The sequence below is a fragment of the Ranitomeya imitator genome, chromosome 1, assembly GCF_032444005.1.
Source record: "Ranitomeya imitator isolate aRanImi1 chromosome 1, aRanImi1.pri, whole genome shotgun sequence".
In the NCBI taxonomy this organism is placed as follows: domain Eukaryota; kingdom Metazoa; phylum Chordata; class Amphibia; order Anura; family Dendrobatidae; genus Ranitomeya; species Ranitomeya imitator.
Genome location: NC_091282.1, coordinates 337,855,310 through 337,879,190, shown reverse-complemented (window position 1 = coordinate 337,879,190; position 23,881 = coordinate 337,855,310). Strand labels below are relative to the sequence as shown.

Genomic DNA, 23,881 nt, shown 5'->3' with positions numbered 1-23,881 from the left:
TTTCTGATCAATAGTATCTTGAATCCTTTGTACATGTGTAACGAGATTATCCATTGAAGAGCGCAGACCCTGAATATCCATGTCCACACCTGTGTCCTGAAACACCCAAATGTCCAGGGGAAAAAAAAGACTGAACACAGAGCTGAGAAAAAAAAATGATGTCAGAACTTCTTTTTTCCCTCTATTGAGAATCATTAGGTTGGCTCCTTGTACTGTTATGTAGGCAATCCAGTGACACAGTGTGCCAGCAATCAGAGCACATACAGTGATCTGACAATAACCCAAAAACAATAGAACGAGCTCTGAGACGTGGAATCTCTGTAGACCGCAATACCTGAACCTAACCTAAACACAACTAAAGGCAGCTGTGGATTGCGCCTGACACTACCTATGCAACTCGGCACAGCCTGAGGAACTGACTAGCCTGAAGATAGAAAAACAAGCCTGACTTGCCTCAGAGAAATACCCCAAAGGAAAAGGCAGCCCCCCACATATAATGACTGTTAACAAGATGAAAAGACAAACGTAGGGATGAAATAGATTCAGCAAAGTGAGGCCCGATATTCTAGATAGAGCGAGGATAGCAAAGAGAACTTTGCAGTCTACAAAAAGCCCTAAAGCAAAAAACCACGCAAAGGGGGCAAAAAGACCCACCGTGCCGAACTAACGGCACGGCGGTACACCCTTTGCGTCTCAGAGCTTCCAGCAAAACGAAATGACAAGCTGGACAGAAAAAGTAGCAACAAAAGCAAAAAGCACTTATCTAAGCAGAGCAGCAGGCCACAGGAAAGATCCAGAAGCTCAGATCCAACACTGGAACATTGACAAGGAGCAAGGAAGACAGAATCAGGTGGAGTTAAATAACAAAGCAGCCAATGAGCTCACCAGAACACCTGAGAGAGGAAGCTCAGAAGCTGCAGTACCACTTGTGACCACAGGAGTGAATTCAGCCACAGAATTCACAACAGTACCCCCCCCTTGAGGAGGGGTCACCGAACCCTCACCAGAGCCCCCAGGCCGACCAGGATGAGCCACATGAAAGGCACGAACAAGATCTGGAGCATGGACATCAGAGGCAAAAACCCAGGAATTATCTTCCTGAGCATAACCCTTCCATTTAACCAGATACTGGAGTTTCCGTCTAGAAACACGAGAATCCAAAATTTTCTCCACAATATACTCCAATTCCCCCTCCACCAAAACCGGGGCAGGAGGCTCAACAGATGGAACCATAGGTGCCACGTATCTCCGCAACAACGACCTATGGAATACATTATGTATGGAAAAGGAGTCTGGGAGGGTCAGACGAAAAGACACAGGATTGAGAATCTCAGAAATCCTATACGGACCAATAAAACGAGGTTTAAATTTAGGAGAGGAAACCTTCATAGGAATATGACGAGAAGATAACCAAACCAGATCCCCAACACGAAGTCGGGGACCCACACGGCGTCTGCGATTAGCGAAAAGTTGAGCCTTCTCCTGGGACAAGGTCAAATTGTCCACTACCTGAGTCCAGATCTGCTGCAACCTGTCCACCACAGAATCCACACCAGGACAGTCCGAAGACTCAACCTGTCCTGAAGAGAAACGAGGCTGGAACCCAGAATTGCAGAAAAATGGAGAGACCAAGGTAGCCGAGCTGGCCCGATTATTAAGGGCGAACTCAGCCAACGGCAAAAAGGACACCCAATCATCCTGGTCTGCAGAAACAAAACATCTCAGATATGTTTCCAAGGTCTGATTGGTTCGTTCGGTCTGGCCATTAGTCTGAGGATGGAAAGCCGAGGAAAAAGATAGGTCAATGCCCATCCTACCACAAAAGGCTCGCCAAAACCTTGAAACAAACTGGGAACCTCTGTCAGAAACAATATTCTCAGGAATGCCATGCAAACGAACCACATGCTGGAAGAACAGAGGCACCAAATCAGAGGAGGAAGGCAATTTAACCAAGGGCACCAGATGGACCATTTTAGAAAAGCGATCACAGACCACCCAAATGACTGACATCTTTTGAGAAACGGGAAGGTCAGAAATGAAATCCATCGAAAAATGTGTCCAAGGCCTCTTTGGGACCGGCAAGGGCAAAAGCAACCCACTGGCACGTGAACAGCAGGGCTTAGCCCTAGCACAAATCCCACAGGACTGCACAAAAGTACGTACATCCCGTGACAGAGATGGCCACCAGAAGGATCTAGCCACTAACTCTCTGGTACCAAAGATTCCAGGATGACCAGCCAACACCGAACAATGAAGTTCAGAGATAACTTTACTAGTCCACCTATCAGGGACGAACAGTTTCTCTGCCGGACAACGATCAGGTTTATTCGCCTGAAATTTTTGCAACACTCGCCGCAAATCAGGGGAGATGGCAGACACAATGACTCCTTCCTTGAGGATACTCGCCGGCTCAGATGAACCCGGAGAGTCGGGCACAAAACTCCTAGACAGAGCATCCGCCTTCACATTTTTAGAGCCCGGAAGGTACGAAATCACAAAATCGAAGCGGGCAAAAAATAACGACCAACGGGCCTGTCTAGGATTCAAGCGCTTGGCAGACTCGAGATAAGTAAGGTTCTTATGATCAGTCAATACCACCACGCGATGCTTAGCTCCTTCAAGCCAATGACGCCATTCCTCGAATGCCCACTTCATGGCCAGCAACTCTCGGTTGCCCACATCATAATTACGCTCAGCAGCCGAAAACTTCCTGGAAAAGAAAGCACATGGTTTCAGCACTGAGCAACCAGAACCTCTCTGTGACAAAACCGCCCCTGCTCCAATCTCAGAAGCATCAACCTCGACCTGGAACGGAAGAGAAACATCTGGTTGACACAACACAGGGGCAGAACAAAAACGATGCTTCAACTCCTGAAAAGCTTCCACAGCAGCAGAAGACCAATTAACCAAATCAGCACCCTTCTTGGTCAAATCGGTCAATGGTTTGGCAATGCTAGAAAAATTACAGATGAAGCGACGATAAAAATTAGCAAAGCCCAGGAATTTTTGCAGACTTTTCAGAGATGTCGGCTGAGTCCAATCCTGGATGGCTTGGACCTTAACCGGATCCATCTCGATAGTAGAAGGGGAAAAGATGAACCCCAAAAATGAAACTTTCTGCACACCGAAGAGACACTTTGATCCCTTCACAAACAAAGAATTAGCACGCAGGACCTGGAAAACCATTCTGACCTGCTTCACATGAGAGTCCCAATCATTTGAGAAGATCAAAATGTCATCCAAGTAAACAATCAGGAATTTATCCAGATACTCACGGAAGATGTCATGCATAAAAGACTGAAACACAGATGGAGCATTGGCAAGTCCGAACGGCATCACTAGATACTCAAAATGACCCTCGGGCGTATTAAATGCAGTTTTCCATTCATCTCCTTGCCTGATTCTCACCAGATTATACGCACCACGAAGATCTATCTTAGTGAACCAACTAGCCCCCTTAATCCGAGCAAACAAGTCAGATAACAATGGCAAGGGATACTGAAATTTCACAGTGATCTTATTAAGAAGGCGGTAATCAATACACGGTCTCAGCGAACCATCCTTCTTGGCTACAAAAAAGAACCCTGCTCCCAGTGGTGATGACGATGGGCGAATATGTCCCTTCTCCAGGGATTCCTTCACATAACTGCGCATAGCGGCGTGTTCAGGCACGGATAAATTAAATAATCGACCTTTAGGGAATTTACTACCAGGAATCAAATTGATAGCACAATCACAATCCCTATGCGGAGGTAGGGCATCGGACTTGGGCTCTTCAAATACATCCTGATAATCAGACAAGAACTCTGGGACCTCAGAAGGAGTGGATGACGAAATAGACAAAAATGGAACATCACCATGTACCCCCTGACAACCCCAGCTGGATACCGACATAGAGTTCCAATCCAATACTGGATTATGGGTTTGCAGCCATGGCAATCCCAACACGACCACATCATGCAGATTATGTAGCACCAGAAAGCGAATAACTTCCTGATGTGCAGGAGCCATGCACATGGTCAGCTGGGTCCAGTACTGAGGTTTATTCTTGGCCAAAGGTGTAGCATCAATTCCTCTCAACGGAATAGGACACCGCAAAGGCTCCAAGAAAAACCCACAACGTTTAGCATAATCCAAATCCATCAGATTCAGGGCAGCGCCTGAATCCACAAACGCCATGACAGAATACGATGACAAAGAGCATATCAAGGTAATGGACAGAAGGAATTTGGATTGTACAGTACCAATGACGGCAGACCTATCGAACCGCTTAGTGCGCTTAGGACAATCAGAAATAGCATGAGTGGAATCACCACAGTAGAAACACAGACCATTCAGACGTCTGTGTTCTTGCCGTTCAACTCTGGTCATAGTCCTATCGCACTGCATAGGCTCAGGTTTAATCTTAGACAATACCGCCAAATGGTGCACAGATTTACGCTCGCGCAAGCGTCGACCGATCTGAATGGCCAAAGACATAGACTCATTCAAACCAGCAGGCATAGGAAAACCCACCATGACATCCTTAAGAGCCTCAGAGAGACCCTTTCTGAACAAAGCTGCCAGCGCAGATTCATTCCACAGAGTGAGTACTGACCACTTCCTAAATTTCTGACAATATACTTCTATATCATCCTGACCCTGGCACAAAGCCAGCAAATTTTTCTCAGCCTGATCCACTGAATTAGGCTCATCGTAAAGTAATCCGAGCACCAGGAAAAACGCATTGACAACAAGTGACAGCAAAAAGTACAGCCAAGAAGCAACGAAGAGTGGTGGTGGTGGGAGACTCACTACTGAGAGGCACAGAAGCAGCCATCTGCAGACCGGACATAACTGCAAGAGAAGTATGCTGCCTTCCAGGTGCGATGATCAAGGATGTGACCGATAGGATACCAAAGCTCTTCAGCTCCAAGGACGTCCACCCATTTCTTCTGATACATGTTGGCACCAATGACACGGCAAGGAAGGACCTACCGACAATCTGCAAGGACTTTGAAGAGTTGGGGAAGAAAGTAAAGGAACTGGATGCACAGGTAGTTTTTTCTTCTATCCTTCCAGTAGATGGGCATGGCACCAGGAGATGGAACAGGATCCTTGATGCAAACAACTGGCTAAGACGATGGTGCAGACAACAAGGATTCGGATTCCTGGACCACGGTGTGAATTACTGGTATGATGGACTCCTCGCCAGAGACGGACTACACCTCAACAAACCTGGGAAACACACATTCGCCAGAAGACTCGCTACACTCATCAGGAGGGCGTTAAACTAGAAGAAGAGGGGACGGGAAGAAAAACATTAGACTCAAACAAAGACGACCCAGGAAAACATACTCAGAAGGGAGGTAAGAACATTTCTAAAACAATCCACAGTGAGGAGATTGGAACAAAACAAAATCCTCTAAACTGCATGCTCGCAAACGCCAGAAGCCTGACAAACAAGATGGAAGAACTAGAAGCAGAAATATCTACAGGTAACTTTGACATAGTGGGAATAACCGAGACATGGTTAGATGAAAGCTATGACTGGGCAGTTAACTTACAGGGTTACAGTCTGTTTAGAAAGGATCGTAAAAATCGGAGAGGAGGAGGGGTTTGTCTCTATGTAAAGTCTTGTCTAAAGTCCACTTTAAGGGAGGATATTAGCGAAGGGAATGAGGATGTCGAGTCCATATGGGTTGAAATTCATGGAGGGAAAAATGGTAACAAAATTCTCATTGGGGTCTGTTACAAACCCCCAAATATAACAGAAAGCATGGAAAGTCTACTTCTAAAGCAGATAGATGAAGCTGCAACCCATAATGAGGTCCTGGTTATGGGGGACTTTAACTACCCGGATATTAACTGGGAAACAGAAACCTGTGAAACCCATAAAGGCAACAGGTTTCTGCTAATAACCAAGAAAAATTATCTTTCACAATTGGTGCAGAATCCAACCAGAGGAGCAGCACTTTTAGACCTAATACTATCTAATAGACCTGACAGAATAACAAATCTGCAGGTGGTTGGGCATTTAGGAAATAGCGACCACAATATTGTGCAGTTTCACCTGTCTTTCACTAGGGGGACTTGTCAGGGAGTCACAAAAACATTGAACTTTAGGAAGGCAAAGTTTGAACAGCTTAGAGATGCCCTTAATCTGGTAGACTGGGACAATATCCTCAGAAATGAGAATACAGATAATAAATGGGAAATGTTTAAGAACATCCTAAATAGGCAGTGTAAGCGGTTTATACCTTGTGGGAATAAAAGGACTAGAAATAGGAAAAACTCAATGTGGCTAAACAAAGAAGTAAGACAGGCAATTAACAGTAAAAAGAAAGCATTTGCACTACTAAAGCAGGATGGCACCATTGAAGCTCTAAAAAACTATAGGGAGAAAAATACTTTATCTAAAAAACTAAATAAAGCTGCCAAAAAGGAAACAGAGAAGCACATTGCTAAGGAGAGTAAAACTAATCCCAAACTGTTCTTCAACTATATCAATAGTAAAAGAATAAAAACTGAAAATGTAGGCCCCTTAAAAAATAGTGAGGAAAGAATGGTTGTAGATGACGAGGAAAAAGCTAACATATTAAACACCTTCTTCTCCACGGTATTCACGGTGGAAAATGAAATGCTAGGTGAAATCCCAAGAAACAATGAAAACCCTATATTAAGGGTGACCAATCTAACCCAAGAAGAGGTGCGAAACCGGCTAAATAAGATTAAAATAGATAAATCTCCGGGTCCGGATGGCATACACCCACGAGTACTAAGAGAACTAAGTAATGTAATAGATAAACCATTATTTCTTATTTTTAGTGACTCTATAGCGACAGGGTCTGTTCCGCAGGACTGGCGCATAGCAAATGTGGTGCCAATATTCAAAAAGGGCTCTAAAAGTGAACCTGGAAATTATAGGCCAGTAAGTCTAACCTCTATTGTTGGTAAAATATTTGAAGGGTTTCTGAGGGATGTTATTCTGGATTATCTCAATGAGAATAACTGTTTAACTCCATATCAGCATGGGTTTATGAGAAATCGCTCCTGTCAAACCAATCTAATCAGTTTTTATGAAGAGGTAAGCTATAGGCTGGACCACGGTGAGTCATTGGACGTGGTATATCTCGATTTTTCCAAAGCGTTTGATACCGTGCCGCACAAGAGGTTGGTACACAAAATGAGAATGCTTGGTCTGGGGGAAATTGTGTGTAAATGGGTTAGTAACTGGCTTAGTGATAGAAAGCAGAGGGTGGTTATAAATGGTATAGTCTCTAACTGGGTCGCTGTGACCAGTGGGGTACCGCAGGGGTCAGTATTGGGACCTGTTCTCTTCAACATATTCATTAATGATCTGGTAGAAGGTTTACACAGTAAAATATTGATATTTGCAGATGATACAAAACTATGTAAAGCAGTTAATACAAGAGAAGATAGTATTCTGCTACAGATGGATCTGGATAAGTTGGAAACTTGGGCTGAAAGGTGGCAGATGAGGTTTAACAATGATAAATGTAAGGTTATACACATGGGAAGAGGGAATCAATATCAACATTACACACTGAACGGGAAACCACTGGGTAAATCTGACAGGGAGAAGGACTTGGGGATCCTAGTTAATGATAAACTTACCTGGAGCAGCCAGTGCCAGGCAGCAGCTGCCAAGGCAAACAGGATCATGGGGTGCATTAAAAGAGGTCTGGATACACATGATGAGAGCATTATACTGCCTCTGTACAAATCCCTAGTTAGACCGCACATGGAGTACTGTGTCCAGTTTTGGGCACCGGTGCTCAGGAAGGATATAATGGAACTAGAGAGAGTACAAAGGAGGGCAACAAAATTAATAAAGGGGATGGGAGAACTACAATACCCTGATAGATTAGCGAAATTAGGATTATTTAGTCTAGAAAAAAGACGACTGAGGGGCGATCTAATAACCATGTATAAGTATATAAGGGGACAATACAAATATCTCGCTGAGGATCTGTTTATACCAAGGAAGGTGACGGGCACAAGGGGGCATTCTTTGCGTCTGGAGGAGAGAAGGTTTTTCCACCAACATAGAAGAGGATTCTTTACTGTTAGGGCAGTGAGAATCTGGAATTGCTTGCCTGAGGAGGTGGTGATGGCGAACTCAGTCGAGGGGTTCAAGAGAGGCCTGGATGTCTTCCTGGAGCAGAACAATATTGCATCATACAATTATTAGGTTCTGTAGAAGGACGTAGATCTGGGTATTTATTTATTATGATGGAATGTAGGCTGAACTGGATGGACAAATGTCTTTTTTCGGCCTTACTAACTATGTTACTATGTTACTATGTTACATTACTCAACGCAGGGTCTCCCGGCGCAAGAGAAAATGCCCAGTCCTGAGGGTCGCCGCGCAAAAAAGAAATAATAATCAAAACCTGTTGAATAGGATTACCAGAAGAATGAGGTTTCAAGGCCAGAAATAGCTTACAATTATTTTTGAAATTAAGAAACTTAGTTCTATCACCAAAAAACAAATCAGGAATAGGAATTCTTGGTTCTAACATAGATTTCTGATCAATAGTATCTTGAATCCTTTGTACATGTGTAACGAGATTATCCATTGAAGAGCGCAGACCCTGAATATCCATGTCCACACCTGTGTCCTGAAATACCCAAATGTCTAGGGGAAAAAAAAGACTGAACACAGAGCTGAGAAAAAAAAATGATGTCAGAACTTCTTTTTTCCCTCTATTGAGAATCATTAGGTTGGCTCCTTGTACTGTTATGTAGGCAATCCAGTGACACAGTGTGCCAGCAATCAGAGCACATACAGTGATCTGACAATAACCCAAAAACAATAGAACGAGCTCGGAGACGTGGAATCTCTGTAGACCGCAATACCTGAACCTAACCTAAACACAACTAAAGGCAGCTGTGGATTGCGCCTGACACTACCTATGCAACTCGGCACAGCCTGAGGAGCTGACTAGCCTGAAGATAGAAAAACAAGCCTGACTTGCCTCAGAGAAATACCCCAAAGGAAAAGGCAGCCCCCCACATATAATGACTGTTAGCAAGATGAAAAGACAAAAGTAGGGATGAAATAGATTCAGCAAAGTGAGGCCCGATATTCTAGATAGAGCGAGGATAGCAAAGAGAACTTTGCAGTCTACAAAAAACCCAAAAGCAAAAAACCACGCAAAGGGGGCAAAAAGACCCACCGTGCCGAACTAACGGCACGGCGGTACACCCTTTGCGTCTCAGAGCTTCCAGCAAAACGAAATGACAAGCTGGACAGAAAAAGTAGCAACAAAAGCAAAAAGCACTTATCTAAGCAGAGCAGCAGGCCACAGGAAAGATCCAGAAGCTCAGATCCAACACTGGAACATTGACAAGGAGCAAGGAAGACAGAATCAGGTGGAGTTAAATAACAAAGCAGCCAACGAGCTCACCAGAACACCTGAGAGAGGAAGCTCAGAAGCTGCAGTACCACTTGTGACCACAGGAGTGAATTCAGCCACAGAATTCACAACAGTCTTATATACAATGGGGGGCTGCATTATATTCTATGGGGGCTACATTATATTCAATGGGGGCTACATTATATATTATGGGGAGGTGGGCTGCATTATATTCTATGGGGGGCTGTATTAGATTTTATGAGGGATGATTGCATCATACTCTTTGATGGGGCTGCATTATATTCTATGGGGAGGTGGGCTGCATTCTATTCTATTCGGGGCTACATTATATTCTATGGGGGGCTGTATTATATTTATATTCTATGAGGGGTGATTGCATCATACTCTATGGGGGGCTGCATTATATTATTTGGGGGGTTACATTATACTCTGGGGTGGCTGCATTATACTCAGCAAATTCAGATGTAAGGCTACTTTCACACTTGCGTCGGTAAGGGGCCGTCGCAAACCTTCGGCCAGACGTACCGACGGACGTTATGCTAAATTTAGCACAACATGGGCAGCGGATGCAGTTTTACAACGCATCCGCTGCCCATTGTGATGAGCGTGGAGGAGGGGGCGGAGTTCCAGCCACGCATGCGCGGTCGGAAATGGCAGACGTCGCACAAAAAAAGTTACACTGAACTTTTTTTTGTGCGTTGCGTCCGCCAAAACACGACGGATCCGTTGCTAATACAAGTCTATGGGTACAAAACGCATCCTGTGAGCACATTTGCAGGATCCGTTTTTTTTCGCCGGATATTTTTTTTCTGCTGGATATTTTTTTTTCCGCCGCATCCGTTTTTTACCACCTGATCGTTTTTTCCCGCCAGATCCGTTTTTTTCTCATAGAGTTGTATTAGCGCCGGAGTGCGTCTGATAGCCACACGTTTCATCCGTTTTTTGCTACATCAGTCGCTGTGCATTTTTTCGACGTACCGAAAAACCGTTCCTCTGTATGTGTTTTCCGTCCGGTGGAAATAGCTTTTTTGACGGATCCTGCAAAAACGGATTAAACGTGTGGCCACCAGGCGCAATCCGGCGCTAATACAACTCTATGAGAAAAAACAGATCTGGCGGAAAAAAAAACATCCGGTGGAATAAAATGGATCCGGCGGAAAAAAACGGATTCGATTGAAAAAAAAACGATCTGGCGGAAAAAAAACGATCCGGTGCAAATAAACGGATCCTGCAAATGTGCTTGCAGGATGCGTTTTACCCATAGACTTGTATTAGCGACGGATCGTGACAGATGGCCAGACATCGCCTCCGTCGTGCTACGGATCCGTCGTGTTTTGGCGGACCATAGGCACGAAAAAACGTTCAATAGAAAATTTTTTTGGCTGTCTCGCCCGCCATTTTCTACCGCGCATGTGCGGCAGAAACTCCGCCCCCTCCTCCCCGCAATTCAGAATGGGCAGCGGATGCGTTGAAAAACTGCATCCGCTGCCCACGTCGTGCACAAATTTCACAACGTGCGTCGGTACGTCGGCCCGACGCATAGCGATGGACCCGTACCGACGCAAGAGTGAAAGAGGCCTTAATGAGCGTTGAATTTAAAAAAATAAAAATAAAGCGAAACAAAAAACGGCGTGGGCTCCCGCGCAATTTTCTGCACCAGAGGGGGAAAGCCGACGGCCGGGGCCAATATCTGTAGCCTGCTATGAATGCCAGCCCGCAGCTGTCTGCGTAGCCTTTACTGGCTATTAAAAGAGGGGGACCCCCCCAAAAAAAATGATGTGGGGTCCCCCTATATTTTATAGCCAGAAAGGCTACGCAGACAGCTGCAGGCTGATATTCATAGCCTAGAGAGGGGCCATGGATATTGCCCCCCCCCCCCCGGCTACAAATACCAGTCCGCAGCCGCCCCAGAAATGGCGCATCTGTAAGATGCGCCAATTCCGGCACTTAGCCCCTCTCTTCCCACTCCCGAGTAGCGGTGGGATATGGGGTAATAAGGGGTTAATGTCACCTTGCTATTGTAAGGTGACATTAAGCCGGGTTAATAACGGAGAGGCGTCAATAAGACGCCTATCCACTACTAATCCAATAGTAAGAAAGGGTTAATAACACACACACACATTTGGAAAAAAGTATTTTAATATTCTTCATTTAACCATACTTACCATACTTCAGCGCCTGCAAAAAAAAGTAAAATAATAAACCGTATACTACCTTTCCGCCGTAGTCCAATTAATAACGAGTGTCCCACGACCATCTCTCCTATAGAACAGTGACATCGGGTGATGTCACTGCTCTATAGGACCCTCAGTGACACACTGACAGGAGACAATGGCTCCTGCAGTGCATCACTGAGGTTACTCTAGTTCACTGGTCTCACTTTATGGCAATTGCTGCGTGGGAAAATGTCTCACCCAGCAATGCCAATAGTGAGACTAGGGACTATTTTCTCACAGGGCGTAGGAATACCTTGTGAGGAATACATGATGGAAGGATACCTTCCATCATTGTGTTCCTGGAGCCCCTGGAGAGTGGTCGCATCAACTGATGCTCCTGCTCTCCACGGGAGATCGTCGTGGGACACTCGTTTTAATTGGATTTCTGCGGACAGGGAGTATATTGTTTGTTTATTATTTTAATATTTTTTACAGGTGACAATGGCTTCGGGGAACAAAGTGACAAGTGATGGTGAGTATGTAATCTATGTTATATGTACTGTATGTCTGTAGTATGTATGTATGTACTGTATGTCACATGTCGTTGCATGTCGCATGTCGTCGCATGGTACATGTTGCATGTCGTCGCATGGTGCATGTCGCATGTCGTTGCATGGTACATGTCGCATGTCGTCGCATGGTGCATGTCGCATGTCGTCGCATGGTACATGTCGCATGCCGTCGCATGGTACATGTCGCATGCCGTCGCATGGTGCATGTTGTCGCATGGTGCATGTCGTCGCATGGTGCATGTCGCATGTCGTCGCATGTCGCCGCATGGTACATGTCGCATGCCGTCACATGGTGCATGTCGTCGCATGGTGCATGTAGCATGTCGCATGGTGCATGTCGCCGCATGGTGCATGTCGTCGCATGGTACATGTCGTCGCATGGTGCATGTCGTCGCATGGTGCATGTAGCATGTCGTCGCATGGTGCATGTCACATGTCGTCGCATGGTGCATGTAGCATGTCGCCGCATGGTGCATGTCGTCGCATGGTACATGTTGTCGCATGGTGCATGTCGTCGCATGTTGCATGTCATTGCATGGTGCATGTCGTCGCATGGTGCATGTCGTCGCATGGTGCATGTTGTCGCATGGTGCATGTTGTCGCATGGTGCATGTTGTCGCATGATGCATGTCGTCGCATGGTACATGTCGCATGTCGTCGCATGGTGCATGTCGTCGCATGGTACATGTCGCATGTCGTCGCATGGTGCATGTCGCATGTCGTCGCATGGTACATATCGCATGCCGTCGCATGGTACATGTCGCATGCCGTCACATGGTGCATGTTGTCGCATGGTGCATATCGTCGCATGGTGCATGTCGTCGCATGTCGTCGCATGGTACATGTCGCATGCCGTCACATGGTGCATGCAGCATGTCGTCACATGGTGCATGTCGTCGCATGGTGCATGTAGCATGTCGCATGGTGCATGTCGCCGCATGGTGCATGTCGTCGCATGGTACATGTCGTCGCATGGTGCATGTCGTCGCATGGTGCATGTAGCATGTCGTCGCATGGTGCATGTCACATGTCGTCGCATGGTGCATGTAGCATGTCGCCGCATGGTGCATGTCGTCGCATGGTACATGTTGTCGCATGGTGCATGTCGTCGCATGTTGCATGTCATTGCATGGTGCATGTCGTCGCATGGTGCATGTCGTCGCATGGTGCATGTTGTCGCATGGTGCATGTTGTCGCATGGTGCATGTTGTCGCATGATGCATGTCGTCGCATGGTACATGTCGCATGTCGTCGCATGGTGCATGTCGTCGCATGGTACATGTCGCATGTCGTCGCATGGTGCATGTCGCATGTCGTCGCATGGTACATATCGCATGCCGTCGCATGGTACATGTCGCATGCCGTCACATGGTGCATGTTGTCGCATGGTGCATATCGTCGCATGGTGCATGTCGTCGCATGTCGTCGCATGGTACATGTCGCATGCCGTCACATGGTGCATGCAGCATGTCGTCGCATGGTGCATGTCGTCGCATGGTGCATGTAGCATGTCGCATGGTGCATGTCGCCGCATGGTGCATGTCGTCGCATGGTACATGTCGTCGCATGGTGCATGTCGTCGCATGGTGCATGTAGCATGTCGTCGCATGGTGCATGTCGCATGTCGTCGCATGGTGCATGTAGCATGTCGCCGCATGGTGCATGTCGTCGCATGGTGCATGTTGTCGCATGGTGCATGTCGTCGCATGGTGCATGTCGCATGCCGTCGCATGGTGCATGTTGTCGCATGGTGCATGTTGTCGCATGGTGCATGTCGTCGCATGGTACATGTCGCTGCATGGTGCATGTCGTCGCATGGTGCATGTCGCATGCCGTCGCATGGTGCATGTTGCATGCTGTCGCATGGTACATGTCGCATGCCGTCGCATGTTACATGTCGCATGGTGTGTGTTGTATGTATGTATGTACTGAGTGTTTTTATTTTTTTTCATTCAACACATTAGCCGGATGATGGGACTACTACTGTCCCATCATTGGCTAATGTGTCACTCACTGTCAGTGTAGCAGGCAGAGCCCGATGGGACTTGTAGTCCCATCGGACGATGCCTGCACACACACACACACACACACACATACACATACACACACACGACCACACACACACACATGACCACACACACACATGACAACCCCCCGCAGCAGACCCCGGCGCCGAGCGGCACAGGAGACCCCGGCGCCAAGCGGCACAGGAGACCCCGGCGCCGAGCGGCACAGGAGACCCCGGCGCCGAGCGGCACAGCAGGCCCCGGCGCCGGGCGGCACAGGAGACCCCGGCGCTGGGCGGCACATGCCGGCACCCAGACCCCGGCGTCAGGCATCCACACACTCACCCCAGCAGAGCCAGCACAGCCCCGCCCGCCGCCAGCACAGCCCCGCCCGCCCCCAGCACAGTCCCGCAGGCAGCCCCCCAGCACCGCCCACAGCCCAGTCACTCTTGCTGAGTGACTGCTTACTGTGGGGGCTGGTCACGCCTGCTGCTGACGTCACGTCAATTTCTAGAGTCTGGAAATTGACGTGACGTCGGCGGAAATGAGCGGCGGCTGCAGCCTGGGGGTCACGTGACCCGTACCCAGCCGCAGCCATAGCGCCGCTCACAGGCGAAAACGACAACGCAAGGTATTTACACAATTCAATAGGGGCCCTGGGGGGATACATTGGGGGGTTACATGAAAGTAGTGGACAACCCCTTTAAACTTAGGGGAAGAAACCTTCATAGGAACATGACGGGAAGACAACCAGACCAGATCCCCAACCCGAAGCCGGGAACCAACACACCGACGATGGTTAGCAAAACGTTGAGCCTCCTCCTAACACAACACCAAATTGTCCACCGCATGAGCCCAAATCTGCTGCAACCTGTCAACCACAGAATCCACACCAGGACAGTCAGAAGGCTCAACCTGCCCAGAAGAAAAAACGAGGATGAAAACCAAAATTACAAAAGAAAGGCGAAACCAAAGTAGCCGAACTAGCCCGATTATTAAGGGCAAACTCGGCCAATGGCAAGAAGGCCACCCAATCATCCTGATCAGCAGACACAAAGCATCTCAAATAAGTCTCCAAAGTCTGATTAGTTCGCTCGGTCTGGCCATTTGTCTGAGGATGAAATGCAGAAGAAAAAGACAAATCAATGCCCAGCCTAGCACAAAAGGCCCGCCAAAACCTAGAAACAAACTGGGAACCTCTGTCGGAAACAATATTCTCCGGAATACCATGCAAACGAACCACATGCTGAAAAAAACAACGGAACCAAATTTGAATAGGAAGGCAATTTAGGCAAAGGCACCAAATGAACCATCTTAGAGAACCGGTCACAAACAACCCAGATAACAGACATCTTCTGGGAAACTGGAAGATCAGAAATAAAATCCATAGAAATATGCGTCCAGGGACTGGCAATGGCAAAAGCAACCCACTAGCACGGCAACAACAAGGCTTGGCCCGCGCACAAGTCCCACAGGACTGCACAAAAGAACGCACATCACGTGACAAAGAACGCCACCAAAAGGACCTACCAACCAAATCTCTGGTACCAAAAATACCAGGATGACCAGCAAACACAGAACAGTTGTAAGTACTCGGGCAGAAATCCGAGAGTGGACCCTCTGGGTCGTGACTCTAGAGCCCCCGGGGTCGAGCGGACCAGATGGAATCACCCCCTATACAGGGAGTGTTAGGAGCAGGACCTCGGGGGAATGGAGACACAACAGCTAGAGCCAAAGGGGCGACCCAAGATAAAGAAGGAAACCACAGGCTATAAGGATGGCAGGGAATAATAGGAAAACAAAACTTAACTGAAAATGACTGGAACACGGAACGGCAGAACACAGCAGGAACACGGACTGGCAGGACTCAGCAGGAGCACGGATCGGAAGGACTCAGCAGGAACACGAACAGGCAGGACACAGCAGGAACACGGGCTGGCAGAACACAGCAGGAACACGGAGTAGCAGGATACAGCAGGAACACGGACTGGCAGGATACAGCAGGAACACGGACTGGCAGGAAACAGCAGGAACACGGACCGGCAGGATACAGCAGAAACACGGACTGGCAGGATACAGCAGGAACACGGACTGGCAGGATACAGCAGGAACACGGACAGGCAGGACACAGCAGGAAGACGGACAGGCAGGACACAGCAGGAACACGGACAGGCAAGACACAGCAGGAACACGGGCTGGCAGGACACTAAGACAAAGTAAAGACTGGGCTGAGAGAAGACACTGGTGCAGGGGAGCCTAGGGCATAGGGACACTGACGGCAGACAGTGCACCTACAAAGCAAAGGCGTCTTACCTAGGGAGACGCCGGGAAGAAATACCCGATGGGCGCCGCCATGTTGGCGCGGAGCCACCGGGTCGCGACCTCCCAGAAGGCTCTGCGATGGAGGAGACGCGACCGCGCATGCGCAGAGGGACCGGACGCCGTGAGCCGGCGAAGGAGGAAGCAGAGCGGCGCTGGACAGGATCGCGAGTGCGCCGAGGGACGGGAGAAGCCGGGTAAGTATGCGCAGCGTTCGTAACAGTACCCCCCTCCTTAGTCCCCCTCTTTTTAAAGGCTAGAAAGGAATCTTTTCATGATAAGAGGAGCATTGATGTTCTCTCGGGGCTCCCAGGACCTCTCCTCAGGGCCAAATCCCTCCCAATCAATCAAAAAATAAGTTTTACCCCTAACTACCTTTTTGGCAAGAATGTCTTTAACATTAAAGATTCCATCAGAAGTACAGAGCTGAGGAGAGGAAGAGGTAGCGGAGTGAAAACGATTAAAGACTGCAGGCTTGAGAAGAGACACATGGAAGGCATTGGGAATGCACAAAGAGGCAGGCAACTTCAACTTATAAGAAACATCATTAATGCGACTCAAGATAGGAAAAGGACCAATATAGCGGGGACCCAGTTTGCAAGAGGGAATTTTAAGCTTGATATAGCGAGAGGAAAGCCAAACTTTATCACCCGGAGAATATGGCGGAGCATCCAAACGCCTTTTGTCAGCAAACTTTTTCATATTAAGGCTAGCTCTCTCAAGAGCCACTTTGGTCTCACTCCAAATCGTAGAGAATTCCCGGGACAAGAAATCCGCTGCCGGTACACCCGAGGAAAGAGAAACAGGAAGAGGAATGTTCGGATGTTGACCATAGACTACAAAAAAGGGAGTTTTGGAGGAAGATTCGCTGGGAAGATTGTTATATGAGAATTCGGCCCAGGAGAGAAGAGAGACCCAGTCATCTTGGTGTGCATTGGAGAAATGTCGCAGATATGTAGTCAGGACTTGATTAACTCGCTCCACTTGTCCGTTGGACTGAGGGTGATAGGCGGAAGAAAAGTCCAAGTTAACCTTTAATAGACTGCAGAGAGCTCTCCAAAAACGTGAGGTAAATTGAACTCCACGGTCTGAGACGATATGATGAGGAAAACCATGAAGACGGAAGACTTGGTGTAAACAGATCTTTGCCAACTCAGGAGCGGAAGGCAGACCAGGCAATGCGATGAAGTGAGCCATCTTGGAGAACCGATCTACAACAACCAAGATGACAGAGCAATTCGAGGAACAAGGTAGATCAGTGATGAAGTCCATAGCTATATGACTCCAAGGAACGGAAGGCACAGGCAGAGGATGCAGGAGACCGGAAGGAAGCTGCCTAGGGACTTTATTTTTTGCACAAGAAGGACAAGAAGCGATGAATTTGGTGACGTCTTGTCGGAGAGATGGCCACCAGTAATGCCGAGAGATAAGAGAAAGTGTCTTCTTGACTCCTACGTGACCTGCAATTTTGGAGGAGTGACCCCAACGTAAAACTCTCTCCTTGTCTTGGTTAGCCACAAGAGTCTTGCCAGGAGGAGTTGAAATCACTCTTAGAGGAGCAAGAGTGACGATCTTCGCAGGATCAATGATGTGAGCCGGAGAATCCTCTAGGTCCAGAGGCTGAAAGGATCTTGAAAGAGCATCTGCTTTGACATTCTTATTTCCGGGTCGGAAATGAAGTTCAAATTCAAATCGTCCGAAGAATAAAGACCATCTGGCCTGTCGTGGATTTAGTCTTTGGGCAGACTGAATATAGGCCAGATTCTTGTGGTCTGTGTAAATGGTGAATGGATGAAGAGCCCCCTCAAGGAGATAACACCATTCCTCCAAGGCTAGCTTGATAGCCAAAAGTTCTTTATCTCCAATAGAGTAGTTACGCTCAGGAGCGGAAAAGGTTTTAGAAAAAAAACCACAGGTCACCAAACGTCCGGACGAGGATCTTTGCAAAAGTACAACACCAGCTCCAATAGAGGATGCGTCGACCTCAAGGACAAACGGTCTATTAGCATCAGGACGATGAAGCACAGGGGCCGTAGCGAAGCTTTGTTTAAGAGACAGAAAGGACTCTTCAGCCTCAGGGGTCCAAAGACTGGAGTTGACTCCCTTGCGAACTAGAGCAGAGATAGGCTTGGTCATGGAAGAAAAATGAGGAATAAATTGTCTATAGTAGTTGGCAAAGCCAAGAAAACGTTGGATTGCTTTTGTTCCAAGAGGACGAGGCCAATTCAGGACAGCAGAAACCTTCTCTGGATCCATCTCTAAGCCAGATCTTGAGACAATATATCCCAGGAAGGGAAGAGAAGATTGTTCAAAGACGCACTTCTCAATCTTAGCGAACAGATGATTCTCTCTTAGCCTTTGCAGAACACGACGGACATCTCGCCTGTGAGTGGAGAGATCCGGAGAAAAGATGAGAATGTCATCAAGGTAAACTACGACCGAGGAGTAGAGAAGATCCCGAAATACATCGTTCACAAATTCCTGGAAAACCGCGGGGGCGTTGCAGAGACCAAACGGCATAACCAAGTACTCGTAGTGACCGTCACGAGTATTGAAGGCAGTCTTCCACTCATCGCCTGCACGAATACGAACCAAATTATATGCGCCACGTAGATCTAATTTGGTAAAAATTTGCGCACCCCGAAGACGGTCGAAGAGTTCCAGAATGAGTGGCAGAGGATATTTGTTCTTCACCGTGATGTTGTTTAGGCCTCGATAATCAATGCAGGGACGGAGAGAACCGTCTTTCTTCTTCACGAAAAAAAACCCTGCTCCGGCCGGAGAAGAAGACTTGCGAATGAATCCTTTAGCAAGATTTTCTTGAATGTACTCTGACATAGCTTGAGTCTCAGCAGGAGAGAGAGGATAGATCCTGCCCCTGGGCGGGTTAGTTCCAGGCACGAGATCTATGGGACAATCATAGAGCCGGTGAGGCGGAAGACCCTCAGCCTCCTTCTTGTTGAAGACATCAGAATAAGCGCTGTAGACACAGGGTAAGGCGGGAAAAGAAGAGGAAGGAGAAGAATTAGAGGAAGATCCCACAGGACGCACCGGCAGCAGACAACGTTCCCGACAAAGCTCACCCCAGCGCAAGATATTACCATTGCGCCAATCTAAAATGGGCTCGTGGTTCCGTAACCAAGGAAGACCTAAGAGCATAGGATGAGACAGACCCGCTAAGGGTACGTTCACATTTGCGGTTTGCGCCGCAGCGTCGCCGCCGCAACAAAACGCATGCGTCGTGCGGCCCTATCTTTAACATTGGCGCCGCATGGGGCCGCATGTGCATGCGTTGTGTTGCGTTGTGTTGCGTTTTACGCCGCATGCGGCGTTAGGGCGCACCTGTCTGGGCGCGGCAAACGCAACATGTTGCATTTTTCTGGCGGCGCCGACCTTTTAAAAAACACATGCGTCGTGTTTGCGTCGTGTTTGCGTCGTCGATGCGCCTTTTTTCCCATTGACTTGTATTGACAACGCAGACGACGCAAGTACTTGCGTCGTGGTGCGTTGTACGACGCATGCGTTTTCCAATAAAAAATGCAAAACATTGTCTAGACTTTGTCTAGACACAAAAAAAACAACCTATATATATAAAGAAACGAGGGGTTTGCCATTGTCTTTCACAAGTCATCACACAAGACAAGACTGAGAGGAGAATCTGCTTTCCAAACTTGTAAGTATATATTTCTCTTTGCACATTTTGTATTCTGTGTTTTATTTCTTGATTTGTCTATATTTTTGTAATGTTTGGTCTGTGCTATTACGGTTATGGGTTGTTATTGAAAAATTGTTTTTCTGGTTCTGATGTTCTTCTGGGTTAATAGGATTGCATTTATTTTCTTTTGTTTTTTTTTCTTTTCTTTTTTTTTTTTTTACGTTAGTTTGGGTTTGGTTATGTGTTTTGTTCTTGTGTCATGTGGTTGTTCAATGTATTGATTTTTGCTCATTTTGTCTTGTAAAATTTCTGGTGCATGTTTTTCTAGTTTCTATTGTTGGTGGTAACTGTGTGGCATTTTCTTGGCTCATGTCTTGCTGTGTTTTGGATTATGCTGTTGGCTTTATTTTTTCTTTCTTTGAGTGTATTTTTCTGCTGGTGGGGGGGCAACATTTATGATGTCTTTGTATTGTATAGTTCCGTGCTGCTGCTATGCCATTATAGTTTCAATTGTACTTTCCCTTTATTTTAAAAAATATCGCTGATGTTTTTACGTCGTTTTCCGTATGGCATATATGTTCCTTCATTGACTGATTGCATTGCGAAGTGTGTAGTATAATTTTTATTTGTTTATATTATTTTTGGTGGTGGCCTTTTTTAAAAATTCCATGTGTTTTCTTTTCTATTTGGCTATGGTTTATCTTTGGGTTGCTGTATATTTTTACAGCGGTTGTCCCGTAATGTTTATTGCTTGTTATCTAGAATGGTTTTTATTGCCTTTTGTCTTTCTGTGGTTAGATGTCACAAGATGTTGTTTTTTAGGATCATGTCTTGTTGCAATTGTAAAGTATTGCGTTCATTATTTTGCTCTTTCATTGTATTTTTGTGCCTGTAATGTTTTTTCCGAAAGTTTTGATATGTCCATTTTTGGACATAGGTGTCTATTTTTGCTTTTTGGTTTGGGTCTATTCTTGTATGGTTTCTTCTATTGATTGTCTTCTCTTGCAATGTATGGCGTTGTGGTGTCGCTTTCTTATTTTTGCTTTGTCCGATCAGTCAAAAGTAAATTGTGGTTGTTGTAAAAAATTTTGGGCATATTTTATTGTATGTGCCATATTTAGGTTTAGTTTTGATTTTTTTTTTTCATTTTTTCATGCCAGAACAAACGTGCTAGAATGGCCACTGTGTCAGAATCGAGCCAATCGGCGCAGGGGAGTGTGGTGAGTAATTTTGTCAATTTCCTTACTATTCGCAGTCATTTGTAGTTTTTAAAATAATTTCTTTATACAATTTTTACAGGCTTCTTCAAGTGAGGGTGAAGGAAGTCAGCGGGAGCAGAGAGGTCAGGGCCAAGGTGTGGCGTCAGCACGGCGAGTGAGTATTTTTTTTAAACAATTTCTTTTTTTTTGTTGATTAGCATCCTGCTTTCACTAGGGATGTTTAGTAAGCTTACATTCAAACTTTTCAGGGTAGCAAGTATTGGGGGAAGGTAACAAAGGTGAAACAACCAAAACATTCAAAAATACAGGTGTAGAAACCATCAATATACATATATCAAATGACAAAGGATAGGGCCAAGGTACATATCATGACAGGTGCTGGTGTTTGTTAATATTTGCATATTTGTAACCTTTTCTGTTTGTAATTTTTCTAGGTTTCACAACGGGACCATGGAGTCATTGATGTGGAGCTCCTCATATCAAGCATCCAGGAGCGTGGCCCGTTGTGGGACAGCCGTGACTCCCGGCACATGGACCAGGTGGTGTTGAGGCGTTTGTGGGTAGAGGTGGCAAAGTCGCTGTGGGAGGGCTTTGACATAGCTCCTGCAAAGGACAAAGCCAACTTTAGTGAGTATTGCTGATACGCCGTGCAGATACGTTGCTATGACCCACCATCTTTCCAGGATAAACACAACCGTGTGTGATGCAATAAACGCCTAAAGTTTTGCATCGCACACGGTTGTTTTATCCATTTCAAATGCTACATATGTAACCTTTTTTTTCCTTTGCATTCACAGTTAAAAGGTTGAGGATCAGATGGCGATCCATCAAGGACCGTTTCAATAAGGGGCTACGGGCAGAGGAGGAGCGCTCGAAGAGCGGTGCTGCTGCGGCCAAGTCTGTGCCCTATAAATATTCAAAATGTTTACAGTTCTTAAGACCAGTCCTTGGCCGCCATCAGTAAGTATTTTGTCCACAAAACATATTGCACAGCCCCATTACAGTGCCCAGCCACATAGCCTACTGCACAAACACATAGTACATTGCCCAGCCACGTACATTGTGCATCCACATAGTATATTGGCAGGTAACAATATCGCAGCCACATAGCACACGTTCTAGCCACGTATCCACATAGTATATTTCCCAGGCACATACTGTATTGCCCATCCATGTAGTCAGCGTAACATATTGGCCATCCACGTAAATGTATCCCTATTAAAATGCTATATAGGCCATTAGTTAATTTTTTGGGTTAAGCGTGAGTCCTTGTAGTCCATGACAGGTTAAGTTCTGAGTCAGGGTAGTTCTGATTGCAGGAATAATGATGAAGTCTCGATCACATGATCCTAACATCATGGTCGTTCCTGCAATCAGATCAGTGAAATCACTGGGTTTTTTTTTATTTAATTTTTTATCTTGACATTAAATTTTCAACTATTTTTGTGGCATAGGCAGCTTCCAGAAAGAGTTTTCGATTACCAAATTTTTATACCCACAGTGGTATACGGTCAAAATGCTTTGACAGCGGGAATGTTCATGATTGTTATCGTCGGCCCTAACGGTCAGCTGGCGATAACAATCAGAAATTAATTATTGGCCACACAGACTGTGAGACCGAGGATTTGTATTATTGTGTAATGTAATGCTATTTTTATTCCAGGAGTTGGCGTATGGGAGAGGTTATTCATTGAAGACTAATTTTTTCATTATCTTTTCACAGGACACACAGCAGCACCCTCGAGAGAGCTCGCCCCGCAGAAGCGGTCCTTCATGAATCGCCATCTGATCCATCACAGCCCTCCCACAGCGACAGCAGGCTTGCACCACCATCTGGTGAACCGGCAGCCGGTACATCAGGTGTTCCCCTGGCCGAGGCCTCTGGCGCACCTTCGTTTGGGTATTCCCGACAGCGCCAGCGGGCCTCGGACAGGCCAACCATGCCCGAATTTTTGCATTTGAGCACGGTTTTCCAGAACTGTTTCAAGGCGTCGAGCGATAACATGGACACTCGTCTGTCCAATATCGACCGGCGCCTTGAAACAATTGAAACCGAGCTCTCAAATCCGGCAAAACATTTTTTTAGTACCATTGCTAAGGGCATGGTGGAACACCTTACGCCGGAACTACAGATTTCAGTGATGCAGTCCTGCAACACTTCCTACGTGAGGGCTCTCCAGCAGGCTGGGGTCATGCAGTCAGCGACAATGGCAGTAGTGCCGTCGCTGGCAAGCATGACTCCCACTCCTGCTGGAGAGCCACTCCAGCCACCCCACCGTGGTCCACGTGCCGAGCGACGCCACCACAGGCACCATATCATAGTGCCGCCGACTCCTGCTCCTGCCATGCCTTCATCCTCCCGTAGGCGTCATCATGCTGGGGAACCTGCCACAGGACCCAAAAAAAAAAAAAAAAAGAGGAAACACAGACGGGCACACACAGAGGCTCTGGTTGCTGTTCCAGTGACAACACCAACTGTCCGTAGGGGCTCGAGTCGCAGTAGGAGCAGCCAGGGCCAAACAAGGCTTGTGTTGCCTCCTCCCTCCCCTACAGAGGTGGCGGTTTCCTCC

At 46.8% G+C, this 23,881-nt stretch overlaps 1 protein-coding gene across 1 annotated transcript in view; it reads right to left on the bottom strand.

The window, feature by feature from the left end:
* SVOP (SV2 related protein) overlaps positions 1-23,881 on the bottom strand; it is a 137,450-nt gene that overhangs the window by 69,074 nt on the left and 44,495 nt on the right. The window lies entirely within an intron of this gene.